Source organism: Astyanax mexicanus, chromosome 20 (genome assembly GCF_023375975.1).
Source record: "Astyanax mexicanus isolate ESR-SI-001 chromosome 20, AstMex3_surface, whole genome shotgun sequence".
Classification (NCBI taxonomy): Eukaryota; Metazoa; Chordata; class Actinopteri; order Characiformes; family Acestrorhamphidae; genus Astyanax; species Astyanax mexicanus.
Genome location: NC_064427.1, coordinates 4,165,302 through 4,183,384, shown reverse-complemented (window position 1 = coordinate 4,183,384; position 18,083 = coordinate 4,165,302). Strand labels below are relative to the sequence as shown.

Here is an 18,083-nt window from a genome sequence, read left to right as displayed (position 1 = left end):
CTGGGGTATTTATGGAAGCGAGGAACCGCAGGCATACAGTACAACATACAGTACAACATACAGTACAACATACAGTACAACATACAGTAGTGATGTGGGCAGTTTTTTTACTGTTTATGATCTCCACTCACTTTTCACTAGGGCTGGGCGATACGATTAAAGACCTGATCTATATCTCGATACGCTGAAAAGACATTACGATATGATATGATATGATTCTTTATGATTTTGTAAGAATAAATATAGAAATTTAGAAATGCCATTTTTAACTTAAAAAAAATATATATATATACTTTGTCCCACCCCTAGTAAAGATTTATTTCCCCAGAAACCAAACCATACCCATTATTTGTTAGAATAAATCATACACAGATGTACACATGTTTAGCAGCCACAATATTACAATATGATCTTGTATTAATAGTTTTAAATATATTGATATGCAATATAATACAATATATCGCCCAGTCCTACTGTTCTACTCCCTTTTACTCCCTCCAAACTCTCTCTGAACACGCTATTTCATCTTAAATCGGGAGTAAACACGAGGTAGCTGCATGGCCTCCATTCACATGGTTGGGCACGTGCTTGTAAATGTGAGCCCGTGTGGAAAGCTGCGCACCTCAGTCCTCAGCACAGTTTTGCGATGCAGATATTTCCAGTTACAGCTGAATTCATGCTTTTAATCCCAGAAAAACAAACACTATTATTAACTTTTTAAAAAGCCATTTAAATGGCTGATTAAAGGGCTGATTATTGTTGTTTTGCTGTTTTCCTCGGGTTTTGAGTTGAGCTCGGCGCTGACTCAGCTCTTGATTGGTCCGGACGTGAGACAGCATGCGGGAGTGGGGGCGGGGCTGCTGATGTCATGGGCCCTGCATTGTTTAATATCGTTGTTTATATCGTTGAAAAAAGATCATTTGCAATGCAATTTTGTTTTCCAATATCGTGCAGCTCTACTGCGTATTACAGTATGATCTTGTATTAGTAGTTTTAAATATATTTACATGCAACATAATACAATATATTGCTCGTCCCTACTGTTCTACTCCCTTCTACTCCCTCCAAGCTCTCTCTGAACACGCTACTTCATCTTAAATCATGTAATATTGGAGTGTTCGGGATGTTTTGGGAGCTGGTTCTCGGCGAGCTGGATTGAGATGACACTCATTAGGTCGTCTGTGGAGAAGGAAGCTGTGGGAACTTGAGGCTGAGCGATCCGGCCAGCTGCTACCAGTCCCCCCGGACCGTCTGCAGTATCGCTTTTGAATGAGCTTCCACGCTGTCCGTCCCAGTTTAGGGAAAAAAAAAAAAAAAAAAAAAAAAAGTGGGGGGAAAGGAGAGAAAAGGAGGTTCAGACCTCCTCGGCCTCCCTCTCCGTCCAAATAACCAGAACCAGCTGCGTGTTAGCGTACGCTACGGGCGGATATTTATATGAGAGAGTGCCGCTGAGATGTTTCAGGCGCTGTTTCAGTTACTCTCGTTACTCTCGTACAGGAGTACAGTATGTATTCTAGCTCTAGTACATGCTGGAGTAGAGCAGCGCGGAGCTGTGTTGTTGATGTTTTATTATCTTTATCTAGACTGTGTTTTGAAGGAGCACAGAGATCTGCATCTGGAATTAAAGCCTGCGCTGGCTGTCAGGAAACAGAGCCTGTTAATTAGCTGGGATGGGTTTCCCGAAAGCATCTTAGCACAAAGAAGATAATTCAGTGGGAGAGCGAGCATCACATTGAGCTCTCTCTCTCTCTCTCTCTCTATCACACTTTATCTCTCTCTCTTTCTCTCTATCAGTTAATGGAATATTATGGTGAAAAGTCAAGTTTACCATCAAGTTTCTTTGGTCTGGATCAGTTGATGAGTTGGTTTACTTTTTACAGCATTTAGCGTTTTTACCCTCTGTTTGGTTCGGTTTCACACAGGCACAAACCTAAACGCACCAAAATGTGCACCAACAAACCACGTGAGCACGTTGTCTAGTAAATATAGTGAGAAGATTCAGTGTATCTGCTTTGGAGAGTATATCTGTGCAGTGTGAAGCTGCTTTTACAGATCAGATGAACGCATACTTAACGTAGAGTCGCACGGCCGTGAGCAGTGAACACAGCACATACCACGTGTCTAAACAGCACGGAGCAGCAGAATGAACAGTGTTTGTTCATAGCTGTGGTAATAAGCGTTAATTTAGCTAATATATCAGATTAAACTTCAACTATCAGCCTTATCAGCAGTTTAGCTCAATTAAAAAGGAGTATATATTTGATAGCTGGATATTGATAGTCGGATCAAGACCGGATCACGACCTCAAGCAGCTTGGATTGCTTGTCTCTTGATTTTGTGCCAGACTAAAATGAATCCTTTTATCTGATCTTAATACTGCACTGTAGTGCTGCTCGACATACTGTTTAAGGATCATCATTGCGATGTGCGCATGCGCAGTAGTCACATCGCAGGACGTGCAATGTCATGTCACTTAAGGCAATTAAATCAAACACGTCATGTTGCAATGTTTAGATTCTTGACACAAGAAGTAGATACACAGCACTGTCTCTGTGTCTGTGTGAGGGACAGGCTGCTGCTGCCTGAGAATATCGTGCAGGCCTACTGCACTGCTTTTAGCAGACTGTGTTGGTGTTGATTGGACATATTAGTTTCTAGTTGTTGCTATGTGAAACAATATGTATACAGGCCCTCTATAATAATAACAACATCTTATTTGTGATACATGAATGCAGCTGTTCTGGCAGTGCTGATGCAAAACAGGTTCCGTATCGCATCCTGCAGAACGTTGACCCACACGGATGCTGCACCTGGGCCTGTAGATCCTGCAAACTCGTAGGTTGCCAAAATTGGTGTCCCAGCTGGTCCCATAAATGCTTGATTGGTAATACTGTAAATCTGGTGACTGATCAGGCTAAGAAAGTGTTTTATAAATTACAATAATTTGTATTCGTGCCAGACTTAATTTAATCCTTTATTTGATATTAATACTGCACTGCATTTTGGAAACTGTGCCCTGATTAGACAGATCAGATGTTGATTGGACATATTGCACATAGTTTCTGGTTGCTGCTGTTTGTATACAGGCTATAATAACAATGCCTTTTTCGTGATACATTTTTGCAGCTGTTCTGGCTGTACTGATGCTGCTGATTTTGATATTGATATAATCGGACGAGCTCCTGTTTGTGAAGTTAGCTGCTGTGGGTCTGTGTGGTCTGGTCTGGTGCTGGGTGGTGGTGCTGCTGCTGCTGAATCGTTGGTTTTAGGAACGTCGGTTGGCTTATTAAGCCGCTGTTTTACCGCTTATATTTCATTGTAGTGAAAACAGGGTATAAAAACACGGCACAATGCGGCGCTCTGTTCCGCGCTCTATCACCGAGCTTCTCTGGACCGTACCAGATGTACTGACATCAGCGAGCTCCACAGGTTCTGAGGCCCAGTCATGGCAGTCATGCAGATCGGCCTGTTTTATATATTTTATATGAATCTACTGTAGAATTGAGTCTCTTTCACTCTCTGTCTCTTTCTCTCGCTGTGTTATTTCGGCGTGGAACCCCCAGTGTGGAAACGTCTCAGCTGAGGCCTGTAATTGCTGTGGGTAATATAACGTGGCATTCATTCATGTATTTTTGAGGAGTCTGTATCTTATAGAAGATCTGTAATCTGCTGTGTTTCATTAGGATTTGTGAGACTGGCCTGATGTTAGTTTTGGTACTTTTTACTGTAGAGTCCCTGGTTTTAAAACTTGATTTAATTATGTTTTGGATAAGTTTGTGCAAGCTGGAATATTATGGCGTAAAAACATAACCGTGATACAAAACAGGTCAGTATCTGTTTCAGTGTGTTTATGTTACTGGAGTCTACCAGCTATTAAAAAGGACTTTAACTAAACTCTAAACTGTAAACTGTTATACATAAGCTGTTCTCTATATAAAGGGTCTAAATATTAGGGGTGGGACAATATATATCAATATTGCGATATATCAATATTGCATTATATCCTAGGCTCCTTTTACTCATACAGATGTTGCAGCTGGGTCTCTAGATCCTGCAAACTCGTAGGTTGCCAAAATTGGTGTCCCTTGCTGTGTGTGGGTGAGCATTATCCTTCTAAAAAAGTGACAGTGACTTTAGCTTCTTCTTTTTACTGATTTTGTGATGTTTGCTTCCGGCATTTGCTGGTATTTAATTAAATTCATTATTTCCTGTATTAAGTACATGTTCTCATTACCGCTGGCTGCAACACAGACCCAAACCATGATCCATCCACCCTCATGTTTAACAGTTGGAGAGGTGTGCCTTTTTAAAGAAATTCTATACCCTTTTTTCTGCAAATATGCATCTGTTCTCTTCAGATAGAAATTATATTTCTTTATATTTCAAGACTTATACAAAATGCATCAGAGAGGGGTTCGTCTGTTTTTATTCTGAATATTATGTTGAGGATTTCTATGGAGATCATAGTTGTACATGTGATGCCGCACAGTAGAATAGTGCATAAACGCTTCCTGAATAAAAAATACTTTTTTAAAAGACTAATGGCTATCGATCCAGTGCCATCACGCGTCCCTATTTCTATACTTTTGTGGTTTCTGAATTCTTATCTCACTCAACCTGGAAACCATCCATTATCATTCAGGTTTGTTTCACCGCAACACTCAGTAAAGTTGAGCGCAGGTATTGTAGCCCCCCTAACAGTGTTCCTTTGTTTGTGTTGGAAAGTAAAAGGATCTGCTGTGCCCTGTCCCCTGACTCTCCAATCTGCATACCCCAAGGGCTGCTGGGAGAGTTTAACAAGCTTCTGATGTTGCTGGAGAGAGGGAGCCATTTTACATTCTTTCACAGAGGTAGAAGAAGCCTGGAGCATCCCGTTAGAGAGCAGAGGTCAGAGTGTAAAGCGGGAATGATGAGGGGATGGAGGCTCGCTCTCGGCTCAGCTTAACCCGTCATACGCTACATATGTATATAATCGACTCTGAGTTCGATTTTCATCTTTCGATTTAAAAATGTTACATCATGCCAGTAGACTTGTAGATTTTCTATATTTGTAAGCTCTTTGGGCCCTATTTTATCGATCTTTAGGCAAATCATCAACCGAGCTTGATTTAGGGCATGTCAGTTTGTCTTTGCTATCGTAGCGACGGGAAAAGTACACCTTTTTCCGCCATTGTGATAATTTCTATTGTAACGATTATTCTCTTAATTAATTATGGATGTGTTTTGAGCGTAACGTGCAATAAACCAGTCAGAGTGCTTTATAAGCTGACCTGCGCATTCACGGTGTGAAGATGAGCAAGCAGGTCATTTGCGGGAACAGCAACTGTAAGACGGCATAAATTATAGGAGTTGGAGCGAGGCCTGATCGTGGGATAGTTGGTGCCAGATGAACGGGAAATGGGAATTCCATTTCCGAAGTTTAATGTATGGTCATTTCTCATTTAACATAAGAACCACTGTACTGTACTGTACACCTTCTGTGACAGATTCCCAACAATGATCGTAACTGACGACTGTCTGGCCTTAACTGTCCATGTGAACATATTTGTCCAAGCAGTTGGACTCAAGCAGTTCAATGCAGGAGACCCCACACAAACATTCCCACAGGTTAGTTAATGCATGAGACATGGCAGAATTCATAGGACACGGTTCGAGCCCCATGTCCTATTACATATTAGTATATATATATTAAATATTTTGGTACCACTTTAAAATAAGACTACCTTTATAAAGGGTTTATAAATGGTTTACAATTAGTTTATTAATGGTTACTAATTAGGTTGTAAATGCCTTAAAAATCATTAATAATCAGTTATAACACATACGTAGAAAGGGCAACAATGACCTGTTGTTTGCCAAATAGTGAACTATATTACACAGTCATCTATATTGTTGCCCTTTCTATGTATGTGTTATAACTGATTATTAATGATTTTAAGGCATTTACAACCTAATTAGTAACCATTAATAAACTAATTGTAAACCATTTATAACCCCTTTATTAAGGTAGTCTTAATTTAAAGTGGTACCAATATTTCCATATACTCTCTTTTCAGATGCTCCCATTCTGCTGCAGAACCACAAAGAGCTTTTCTTACGTCTTCTTATGGACGAGGTTCACTGATAAAGCTTTCGTTTCTTGGTTTGGGGGTTTGGTAGTAAACTCAACTACACTTTAATACATGTTCTCCTCTTTGAAGACTGCACTAGCATTGGGTAAAAAGCCCCTCAGCTCAACCTGATGAGGAATGAAGGTTTCTTTTTTTTTTTCTTTCAAGCTTCCTGATGGCTTTTCAACTTTCCCAGCTACCAAAACAGCAGCCTTGGTCTGGGTCACTCTCTTTCTCTCTTTGTCCCTCTCTTTCTCTCTCTCTATTTTTCTCTATGCTCTCTCGCTCCCTCTCTCTCCCTCCTTCGCTGGCTGTTTTGTGAGGAACACTTCAAACCCAAACAGCCTCTGGAAAGAGTCTGCTCTCACTCAGAGGTCAGCAGCTGCAGCCCGGCCCTCCTCCACACACATGGGCCGGGTTGGGGGCTGTTTGGGGGCTGTCCGGGGGGTTGGTTGGTTGGTTGGTTGGGTGGGAGGGAGGGGGGTTTCTGAGCTTAGCCGCATTAGCCGACCTTTCACCCCGGCTTCCGCTCTCGTAATTGCAGGAAGCCAAGCGGGCCAATGAGAGGGGATGATGGCAGGCCCTGCATTAATGAGCACAGAGGTGCCAGTGTTATTAAAGCAGACTGGCGGCCATGTTGTCTGGATTGTGGAGAAGTTTTACCTGCGGGAGGAGCGTGCCTCATTACAGCCGTGTGTCTGATGAATGGAAGAAAAACAGGAGATTTAAGTGTATAGTAAGTAGGGGTCCTTTGGTACAGTGATCCAGTGGTGACTTGTATTATTACATTTTTATTACAGCAAAAAGATGAACTGTCTTTTAGTGATAAACTACTTTTTATTGTGATCTGTAGTATTTTCTTTTGTAACTTTTACTTTTTTTAACTTTTATTTATTGGAATAGTAAACTACCATAATAATCCATATTCAGTGCAACAAGCTTCAATATAATGCTAATTTTAAGCTAACACCTTTTCAGCTAACCTTAAACTAACAAGCTAACAGATTCTTGAACTGATGTGCTAGTTTGAGTTATATTTTGGTAAGTATATTTTGTGCTCTCATAAGCCACGAAAAGCCAAACTAAGGCTTTAAACCCAAAATAATACAATAACTTTAAACTAAGGCCCTAATCCCAAGCTAAAGTGCTAACCATGAGCTAAGACCCTACTGGGGGTAGCGCTGAACCATATGGCCAAAATACATATTTATAAATATGTATTTCTTAATTTTATATGATTCCAAAATCATATGTATATATGATATATGCAATCGCAAAGACAATGAAAAGGTTATGATGATGAAACTGGCTCTCATCAGGACTGCCCCAGTAAAGGAAGACCAAGAGTTACTTATGTTGCACAGATGCACCAGTTTCAAAAACCAAAAGAATAAAACACAGTCCCAAAGATTATCAGAACGTTATGATGATGAAACTGGCTCTCATCAGGACTGCCCCAGGAAAGGAAGACCAAGAGTTACTTCTGTGGTACAGATGCACCAGCATCAGAAAACAAAATAAATAAAACAAATAAGAAGGTGTGTCTAAACTTTTATGTGAGCTTACATTCTGAGCTCGAGCTGACAAGATTACTATGAAGTATTATGCTAACTTCATTTTGATGTGTTTAAGATTAACTTTTGTGAACTAGCGAGATTGAAAAGGTCTGTGGAAATTAGTATCAGCTGAAGAATTCCCATAAAAATCTGTATTTAAAACTGTCCACTGTTGATGCTGATGTAGATACGTTTGGTGGTGGGTAAATGTGGGCTGCAGTGTTTTGCTGTTTTGTGTGGTTAGTGGTGTTTGTTAGCTCTGCTGTGTTGCTGTGCTAATAACTACTCACTGCACTGAGCGGAGTGAGAGACAAAGGTGCTGTAATCCTTAACACCTAAGTGTGATCTGATTGGCTCCTAGGATCGGCATCATTTGAGAAATATTGTCTAATCGCATATTTTTTTGAATATAGGCCCAGATTATTATATGAACTAATACTCTGGGGTGAAGGGTGTACTGACTAAAAGATGTTTTTAAACATCTGAAGTCTCATCTTGTCACTGCGAAGGATTCACCATATGTGAACTTCAGAAGAAAGATAAGTAGGATGGAGGAGATGACTCTGATGACTCTGATGTGACACTGTGAACGCGATTATCGTTGGTTTAGTGCCACTAAATAAAACTTTATAAATAAGTGAAAATATGTGAGCAGAACACCCAGTGATGATTCCGCTGTTCAGACTGAGCAGATGAAAGCCTGATCCCCCCCCCCCCTGCCTCCCTCTCTCCCATCACACACACACACACGGCTTGAATTATTATCTCTGGATGAGTGTGTCACACACACGCCGCAGACTGAACGCGGCGGCCTCCCTGCCATGCAGACGGCGAGGCGCGGGAGATTTATGGTGCCTCGGCCTTTGATTTTTGGAGGGAAACGTTTGAGCGCGAAGTTGCAGCCGCCTCGTGAACCCGTCCAAACACCGCGTTTCAGCTCGGACAGCTCGCGCGCGTCGCACGCATCTGCGTCTGTTTATCTCCAGCTTTTTATCAACTGTTTGCCAGGGCGACATATCGAGCAATCGCTCCAGATATTAGCTCACTGTCTGAGTCCAGCATGAAACGACTTAAATCACTTTTTGGTGTAAATCTGATTTGTTTAGAGCTGTGTGAACACAAACTTGGATTTTTGTGGCAATTTATCTGAGACACATCCATCACATGACTGTGACTAATCCATTTTAGCTTGCTGTAAGCTTTACACTGACATGCTAATCAAGTCATGAGACAGGAACTTCCTCAGGAAGTATCATGTTCTATTACTTTTGCCACTTTTGTCCAAATGGAAGCTTCACTGACCTGGATGGATGGATGGATGGATGGATGGATGGATGGATGGATGGATGGATGGATGGATGGATGGATGGATAGATAGATAGAATATAATCCTGTGCTCCTTTTGTATGAATTCTACCAGTCAAGTATTAAGGAGCAGTAAAGCCACTCAGTTTAGTTCTCCAGCACTGAAACTCGAGCAGTATTAGCATTAGTTGCTAATGCTAGTGCTGCTGCACCTAGCCTTAGTGGAAATCTGGTATTTTAACAACTATATGACTGTTTGCACTCAGAAATTGCATAATTGCGTAAATACAGTATGAAGTACAAGTCTTAAAACTATACTAATATACACAGTACTTGTGGATCTCAAAAATTTTAAATATCATTGAAACATGTCATACTTTATTTCAGTTATTCAGTTCAAAATGTGAAACTCTTATTATATTATATTATATAGATGTTTTACACACAGAGTGATCTGTTTTAAGCGTTTATTTCTTTTATTGTTAATGATTATTTATGGCTTACAGCCAATGAAAACCCAAAAAATCAGTGTCTCAGAAAATTGGAATAATATTATTATTATTAAGACCAATTGGTACCAATTTTGGCAGGGTGGGCAGTGTGCCAAGTCCTGCTGGAAAATGAAATCCACATATTCATAAAAGTTGTCAGTAGCAGAGGGAAGCATGAAGTGCTGTAAGATGTTGTGGGAAAACAAAAACACTGCACTGACTTTAGACTTGATAATAAAACACAGTGGATCAACACCAGCAGATGACAGACATGTCTCTCCAAACCATCACTGATTGGTGGAAACTTCACACTAGACCTCTGGTAGACCTGTGCTCAGTATCAGTGTCTCTGTGTGTGTGCTTGTTGTGAATAGTTAGTGAGGGTGATGTTCTGAGAGAGTGTTCAGGAGATTAGCTCACTCTCAGTCGTGCTGTCAGTGCCAGTAACAGACGGGCTGGAGCGGTGCAGTGTGAGCACTGGAGGTGAAGCAGCAGAGGCTCCATTAGGGGAATATCAGATGAGGCATGTATTATAAATGCTTTGTTTTTGCAGTGTGACGCAGGCCGCAGATTAGTGAGCTGGAGACGGTGTGATGCTGCTCTCTGGAGGACAGGGACAGAGACCGGAGCCCTGCGAGGATCACACACACACACACACACACACACACACACATACAATGAATTGTATATCAACCAGGGAGTAACAGGGGACAAATAATCCGAGAAATTTTATTCATTTTTTCTCATCCTCTCTCACTCTCCCTGAGTATTCACTCTTCTTAGATCTTATTCTCACTCTTATTTACTTTAATTTACTCTCTTCTTACTTTTATGCACTTTTATTTACTTTTATTCATTCTCTAATAACTCTTGTTCACTCGTATTTGCTTTTATTCACTCTTAATTACTTTTAATCACTTTCTACTTACTCTTATTTACTCTTATTCACTCTGTACTTACTCTTATTTACTCTTATTCACTCTGTACGTACATTTACTCTTATTCACTCTGTACGTACATTTACTCTTATTCACTCTGTACTTACTCTTATTCACTTTTATTAACTCTTATTCACTCTTATTCACTCTGCACTTACTCTTATTTACTCTTATTCACTCTCTACTTACTCTTATTTACTCTTATTCACTCTTATTCACTCTGCACTTACTCTTATTTACTCTTATTCACTCTCTACTTACTCTTATTTACTCTTATTCACTCTTATTCACTCTGCACTTACTCTTATTTACTCTTATTCACTCTCTACTTACTCTTATTCACTTTTATTAACTCTTATTTACTCTTATTCACTCTCTACTTACTCTTATTTACTCTTATTCACTCCGTACTTACTCTTATTCACTCTTATTTACTCTTATTCACTCTGTACTTACACGAATTCACTCTTATTCACTTTTATTCACTCTTATTTACTCTTATTCACTCTCTCATCCTGTCTTCCTCTCCCTCACTCCTGTTCACTCCTCTCTTTCTCTTATTCACTTACTACTTACTCTTGTTCTCTCATATTTATTTTATCCCTTTTTAACTTTTATTCACCCTTTTCACTCTTAATCACTCTTGTTTACTCCTATTCACTCTCTCTTCCTTGCTCCCTCTTCCTCACTCTCATTCTCTTTCACTCTTTTTCACTCTTTCACTTTTTCACTATTTACTTCACTGTTCACTTTTACTTACTTTTCTCACTCCTATTCTCTCTCTTAACTCTCTTAATCTCTCATCATCTCTTCATCTCTCACTCTTATTCACCCTCGCCCCCCCTCTCTCTCCCTCTCACACCTAATTTTTATTTATTCTCTCATTCTCTCTCACTCTCTATCTTATACATATTTATTCTCTCTCTGATCTTCTCTCTTTTCTTCTCTCTTACTAACTCTTATTCACTCTCTTTCATCCCTTCTCACTCTCCCTCTCTCTATTATTCACTTTCTCACATCCTCTCTTTTACCCCTATTCACTCTCTCTCTTCAACCTCCCTTATTATTCTCTCTCTCAGTTGCCCTCACTCTTATTCATTCTTTCTTTGTTTTTCTCTTTCTGTGGCTCTGTTTCTCATTCTCCCCTCTCTCTCTCTCTCTCTCTCTCACCCTCACTAACCCTTGTGCACTCTCCCTCCCTCTCTCTCTTTCTCTCTCGTCTGTGTCAGGTTTCTATCCAGGTATATCTTCAGGTGACAGACTGCGAGGCCGCGCTGCACATCCATCACACACTTCTCTCTCCACCGTTTCCGCTGCCACACACACACACACACACACACACACACACACCTATACATATGGCTCACACACCCAAACAAAGGCACGTGACAGCTTCCTCCCTGAAACCCGATCGTCCTCCTGTGATTTTCAGTGTGCAGGTCTCGGCTTGTCCCTGGTGTCAGAAGACCTCGTCCATCTGCCTGCTTTACCCTGTTAATACAGTAAAACCACTGCAGATCTGCTTCATTAATCATCACCTTACTTTTAATATTATACTGTTCAATACATCATGAGATACAGTGTACTCCAATTGTTTGCGATACATTAATTTATTTAAGATTGGCATTCTTTGCCGCTTTGAGCCACCTCTAATAGACACACTTTACACATGCATTTCTGGACAAGCTGAGAGATACAAAACCATCACTGAGAGTGAAAGAAGTATGTGGGCTGAGGTAGTAGAGTAATATTAGAGAATTGTGATTTAGATATCATGCTTCACTGGTGTTTAATTGGTGTCGATAGCAGCATTCCAAGCCCAGAGTACCAATAATAGAAACCCTATTTTTTTTCTGTACAGTCAGTGGAGCATCTAAAAATGATCCTGAACATCTGCGAGGGAGCTTTGGTGGAGTGTAGCTCTTGGTGAGAGATCATTAACTGCTGAAGATGCTTCTACGTACAACATCTAAGACAGTTGACAGATTTTGAGAGTGGCTTTGAGAGCATTATTAGACTGAGAGAACCAGGATGGTCATTTTGATTTGAATTGCCCACTATCTACTATCTATCATTCAGTCCCATTACCATCATTTGCAGTATTTGAACTACTAGACTACTATCTGGACTACTACAGTATGTACTGGATCTCTATTGTCTTCAGCAGTGAATTTAGGTTCTATAGTTGGTTTCTATGGTCAGAATCAGTTAATGATGAAACGTTTCTCCCTCTGTTTGGTTTGGTTTCAAACAGGCATAAACCTAAACGCACCAAAATGCTCACCAATAAACCACTCGAGCACATCGTCTCCTCTGATTGGTCGGAGCTGTCTAGCATGTGAGCAAGAAAGTAAATATAGTGAGAAGATTCTGTGTTCCAGCGTGTATGTCTGTTCAGATCGCTGACAATTTGCTGGTGCACTTTTAAAAACACAGTGTTTTCAATAGGACGTGCAGCACAGATGTACATGTTGTAAACTGAGTCGCATGGCTGCGAGCAGTGTACGCTGCACACACACATCCCGTGTAAACAGCATGGAGCAGCAGCAAAGACAGTGTTTGTTTAAAGCTGTGGTAATTAGCATTATCTGGCTAATATATCAGATTAAACTGCACCTTATCAGTAGTTTAGCTCTTGGCATCATGTTCTCCTCCACCAGTCTTACACACTGCTTTTGGATAACTTTATGCTGCTTTACTCCTGGTGCAAAAATTCAAGCAGTTCAGTTTGGTGGTTTGATGGTTTGTGATCATCCATCTTCCTCTTGATTATATTCCATAGTTTTTTTAATTTGGTAAAATCAAAGAAACTCATAATTTTTATGCTTTATATTTGAAAGCTGGGTCGGATCACCACAAGTGAACCGCTCCAAAGTTAATTTGGGACCGCATGGAGCTAGGGTACATAACGAACCATAGTCAATTTTAACTGGACCAAATAGTGCTGGTGTAAAAACACCCTTAGCTAATTTTATCTGTATTTAAACACCAAAAAACCCAACATCTTCTGATTTCCAGCTGGCCTAAATCATAACCCTAACTTCCCTCTCTGCCTGTTGACCCTCCCTCACGATACGGAGCTCCTCTGGTTTCTGTGGTGCTGACAGCAGCTTGTGCGGATGTGAGCGGCGACGGCGAGCGCGGTCCACACTGCGTCCAGTGTGAAAGCAGCTTTATCTGTCAGAGGGAATAAAGGAGAGGAACTGAGGAATCGCAGGAGATGAGAGAGAGGGCTTCAGATAGTCTGAGGAATGATGAATCCTGTTAGTTCAGCACACTGAAGCGTGTTTATTTAGATAAGCCTCCCTGCTGCCCTCTCATTTAGCTAATATAAACAGTCGGGCGACTTGGCCGCTTCCTCAAGCGCTTGGCTTTTCCACTGTGTTTTCGCTAGCAAGGTTTTATTTATTTTCTTGCCTAATGGACACACCGGGTATTATTTGAATTCTCTTATATCAGAAATTGGTGTTTGGCCGCGCTCAAATGGGTTTGCCACTTGTTTCTGTAAAACCTCGCAGGCAGACTTTGATAGGCAGCTTCAGTCTAATTAACAGCCTGGACATGAGCACCTTCATTAACAGCTGATTTACAGCTTTTGCCCGAAGGCCTTTTTTAATGAACTCTTGCGGTGTTCAAGGAGAATTAATGCTGCGAGTGAATTCAGAAAAGCCAGTTTTACAGTGTAGGAGTTCAGCATAATAAAATTGCCTTAAAATACTTTTTTTCTTCATTTTTTCTTTATTTATTTCTCCACAGCAGTCTTTGAGTGTTAGACGAAGACGTACAGTAGATCTTTGGACTTGTATTGTGGATAACCCAGCTAAAAGAGAATATTATAAAAACGCTTACCAACATTTTTAGAAGGTTCCAGGAAGTTTAGCCTGTAATATTACAAAAACAATGTTCCAGGAACGTTCTGAAATCTGAAAATGTGTGACATAATAATAATAATAATAAAAAATGACTTAAATATACATTTTCTAAGAACAGTGCCTGAAGCCTCTGGACTACGATAACCAGAATGCACCACACACTGACGTCACTCCCTCTCACGATCATATGTCGTTGGGTACGGCACCTCCAGAAAGTCAATCACCTGAATATTGATTACACCTGTTCCTACCCCTTTATATACACCCTCAATTTTCTAGCACATACCTTGCTAAATATTGTCGGTTTACCACTTTACAAAGCGTTTATCTATTGAGACGTACTACTCAATTTTTTTAGGCTTATTACAAAGAAAAGGGCCATAGTACATTGAAACTACACTAAACTAAGATAATGCACATAATGATTATCATAATTGTTAACAAAGAAAATATTACTTTTGGGGGTTTCTTTGGTTGCTCATGCCACCATCTTGCGTCTATCTTGCCCACCATCACCTCCTGGAAGTCAATCACCTGAATATTGATTACACCTGGGTGTACCCTCATATATATATACACCCTCACTTCGCATATACCTTGCTGAGTCTTGACAGTTTACCACTTTACAATGCATTTACAACCTTGGTTTGTTTTTTCAAGTGAAAACTTGACCGATTGAACATTCTAAGAATGTTAATTGTAATGTTTAGATATTGTTCTAAACAGTGCCTCGGTGGTACGGGAAAGGATTAAAATAAATGTGTACGTGGTAAGCATAGTAAAAAACCCTGAAAATGATTATTTTTTCCTTCATTTTTTATTCTTTTATTCCTCCACAGCAGTTTTTTTGTGCAGTCTATCCCCGTCTTAGATGAAGACTTAGCTCTTTGCCCTTTCTGCTGGAAGAGACATTAGGCTGGAGAGAGTTGTATCGCGGCGTCGTCATTAAAATGAAAAAGGGCGAGCGGACGCCTGCAGCATCAGACACCACAGCTGCCATACTTCACCACAGAACCGCTGATAGCTTAGCATTCCCAGAACATATGTAGAGCTGAGAGGAATGCTTTATTGCTTTGTGTTCGACAGCAGGGAAGACACTGTCATCTGAAACGCTCTGAAAAGACCGTCACACCTTCACACACAAGCCTTCTTCACTTTCAGTGGAAGTCAATGTAAAACGATTTGGTAAAAAGTCATTTTGGAGATTTTATATTGGTCCATTTATCATGAGATTCTGACAGGCTTAAAGAATATCTGTCAGAATCAAATCGTGCTTTATTATTCGAATAGTGAGGAAGGGGAGGGGAGGGGCTCAGCGGTTGGAGCACTGGGACATCAATAACATAATAATAAGGTTGTGGGTTCAATACCTGTTATCAATAAGCAGCCACTGTTGTTAATGAGCCCTTGATCAAGGCTGTTAACCCTTACTGCTCTTTAGAGCCAAGTTTGATTGCTGTGTGGAACGGAATGTGCAAATTTGCTTATTATGTAGTACACACTAAGAAAAGTAAGTACAGATTTGTACTTAAAAGGGTACAAAGCTTGTCGCTGGGGCTGTACCTTATACTGAGGTACAAAAAAGTACCTTTCAGTGAAAGTCCCTTTTTGTACCCATGGTTTTTGTGCCAGTATAGATTATAAAGAGTATACACATTATCATCAACTAAATATGTGTCAAGAACTTCATGATCCAAAATTGCCTGGCTTTCAAACGAAAAATGTGTAATTAAAATATATATTGTTTGTTAGTACAGTGGTACAGAATACTGAATGTACCTTTTGGTTGGTTAAATGGTACAAATTTGTACTTATTGCTGTTAGAAATTACTTTGTACTTCAGAGGGAACAAATTTGACCCTGTAAAGACCAATATTGTACCTTTGAGGGTACAATTATAAAGAGTGTACCTTCGAGTACAAAAAAGTACTCATATCGTACCTCTTTTTTTTAGAGTGTAGGGGTGGACGATACGGCTCTGAAATAATATCACGATATTTCATGGTATTTTCACGATAACGATACTTTTGGCGATATGACAAAACACTGAATTAGAAAAATAATTTTGAATTTTATTATTGCATGCAATATGATATGGCTAACTGAGATATTTTTAAAAAAGGATTTTATCAGATTTGTAACAGAAGTCAATGATCCAGAATGTCATGATACTAATAATGTACTCCAAATATCTGTAAATTTGCTAAAAACAGCAACAAAGTAGAACTTTTTAGATAATTAGGGGTGGGTGATATGGCTCAGGGTATAATATCGTTCACGATATTCAACATTTTTGGCGATATTATCAAGTATGATATGATATGGCATACCCCTATTATGTGGCAATTTTACTGTAGTTTTGCTTGGTTTAACCTTATCCAGATATATGAAGTGACCACGGCCTGGCCAAAAAAAAAAAATACCACCAACAAAAGGTCACACACTCTAATATTTGGTTGGACCTCCTTTAGCTTTGATTGCAGCTTTACGCGTTTGCTGTGGCATTGTTTCAAAAAGCTTCAGCATTGTCACAAGATTTATTAATTATTTCAATCCAGTGTTGCATTAATTTATTCGTTTTTCACCAAGATCTTGCAGCAGCATTGATGATGGTAGAGTCTGACCACTGCATAAAGCAGCTCTTCTCCATCCAGCACATCCCAAAGATTCTCAATGAGGTTAAGATCTGGACTCTGTGGTGAACTCTCTCTCAATCCATGTGTGAAAATGATGATCTCATGCTCCCTGAACCCTGAACTCTTTCACAATTCCAGCCCCATGAATCCTGACATTCTCTTGGAATCCATTGGAGAATCCATTAATGGAATAACCTGGTCTATATTCCGTATATTCAGGTAGTCAGCTGACCTCATTCTTTCAGCACATACTGTTGCTGAACCTAAACCTGCAGACCAACTGCAGCATTAACCCCAATTAGATGCAGAACTGAGTCATTTTTATGTTTTATGACTTTATCAAAGTAGTTCTCTACATGGTAGCAGTAATCTACCACATCTAGCAGTCGTTTTATCCATCCAGTGAGGAGCCTACAGCAGTCTGAGGCCACACTGAGGTCCGTGGTCGTACTCTGCCGGCAGCAGCAGGAGGCTGTAATGGTTGTGGGATGTAAAGGTGAGCGGGGGAATGCTGGGATGCTGAATGGAGACGGGGGTCATCTTGTTCCACTTTCACTAAAGCTCCCCTCTGCTCGGGGCGCTCCCTTTACTTTGATAATTGCAATTAATCCGTCTGCAGTCGGGGGGGAGGATATCCAGTCTCTTTAGGCTGATGGGAGCTGGGGAGTGAAAGAGAGAGAGGGAGCGAAAGAGAGAGAGAGAGGGAGAGAGAGAGGGAGGATGAATCACTTCAAGCTGCCGGCTGACGTGACGTTTGCCTGGAAGGTCTCACACTCTCACAGAGCTGAGGAGCCCTGGCTTCCTGCTATTAGAGCTACAGAGAAAGAGAGAGAGAGAGAGAGAGTGGTGAGTAGAGTGATGGGAGGAAGAGCGGAGAGCAGAAAGGGTCTGGAATCTAATTTTTGCGAGCACAGGGATGCGTAATCAGATTGGGCTAATGCTGGTGTTCCGTCAGCGAGTCTTACGTGCAGACTGGAACCATATACAGGTCAAGAGAAATGTTCAGAAATCTGGTTGACCGCTGGACTGAACACCCTTGATGCATTTGTTGCATTTTTTGTTGCATTTTTTTTTTTGCATTTGTTGTGTTATTTGTAGGATTTGTTGCATTTTTTTTTTTGCATTTGTTGCGTTATTTGTTGCATTATATGTTCCAGTATTTGTTGCATTATTTG

The 18,083-nt window shown here is 40.4% G+C and overlaps 1 protein-coding gene across 3 annotated transcripts in view; it reads left to right on the top strand.

Moving 5' to 3' along the window:
• Positions 1–18,083, top strand: part of bmpr1bb (bone morphogenetic protein receptor, type IBb) — a 138,468-nt gene that overhangs the window by 2,471 nt on the left and 117,914 nt on the right. The gene's annotated exons all lie outside the window — the stretch shown is intronic.